The following is a 1,252-nucleotide window of genomic DNA, read 5'->3' on the forward strand; positions in this document are numbered from 1 at the left end:
GGCTACACCCCCAAAGTCCCGATTTTGCTCAAAATTATGGAATTTGAGTTGTAGGCATTTTTGGCTTCCTCAGCCTCTCCTACAACTATTTCATTGAAAGAGAACCCCAAAATCCTTATTTATTTCCCATACCGGGCATGTTTGTCGTCATCATTTCCTCATAAATTTAATATTTTATTTTTCTTTATCGGCTGTTTTCTCAAAACGCGATTTTTCTCTATATTTTTTAAATAACTCCAACATTTTTGTCCCAATCTTCATGACATTTTCACAGAATGAAGACAAAATATAGTACTAAATATATGTCTGTTGAAATTTTGATATATAGAAAAGATTTTTGTTGGTGGTTCTTGGAGTGTGGATTTTCACGAACTTTGAAAACAAAATTATTAAAAATGTTCTAATTCGTTTAGGAAAAAATCAACAGACACATTTTTAGGACGAATGTTTGCTAACATGCATACCAAAAAAAAAAAATCAATTAATTTCCAAGAACGAGAAGTGCGGTATTCATTACGTAAGACATGTCAACAAAATCCAATATGGCCGCCGTATCCATGGAAACAAAACTTTAAAAAAATCAAATTTGATTGTGGATTGTAAGACTCCTTACCATGCTTGTTATATGTGTAAAATGGGGTAAAATTTGGTTCACTAATAAGCGAGATAGCCTTCAGGTGTAGCCCCCCCCTTAATTAAAACTGTCTTGGGCTACTGCCATTCTTGGTTTTACACATACATACACTTTATGATCATGTCATTGACATGTTTATGTGCGTAAAAGAAGCCACGCACCGGAGTCTGTGGCGTCACGATTTAGGAGCTTAGCTGTCGCACGCAGGAGGTCAGAGTTCGATTCCCGAACGGGGAGAAAATTGTCGGTCCAGTATCTCCGTCTTTTTGCAGGGATGATTTATCCCCTCAGTCTGGGTTGGCTCTGACAGGCAGGGTGGAAGTCCACCTCTTACTTACTTTTTCTTTTACTTTTTAATCCACTGTTGCCCTTAAGCGCCGAGCGGAGATGAAGTTTTCTAAGGTAAGCCACCTCCTAACTGATCTAAATTGTGCCGATGGGGGTAAAAAAGACTCCTACATTTAAAGAACAGACACAAACACAAAGAGACAAGAAAGGAGTTTGTGTGTGTGTGTGTGTGTGTGTGTTTGTGTTTGTGTGTGTATGTGTGTGCGTGTGTGTGTGTATGTGTGTGTGTGTGTGTGTGTGTGTTTGGGTGTGTGTGCGAGAGAGAGAGAG

This window comes from Aplysia californica, unplaced genomic scaffold, assembly GCF_000002075.1.
Source record: "Aplysia californica isolate F4 #8 unplaced genomic scaffold, AplCal3.0 scaffold00036, whole genome shotgun sequence".
In the NCBI taxonomy this organism is placed as follows: domain Eukaryota; kingdom Metazoa; phylum Mollusca; class Gastropoda; order Aplysiida; family Aplysiidae; genus Aplysia; species Aplysia californica.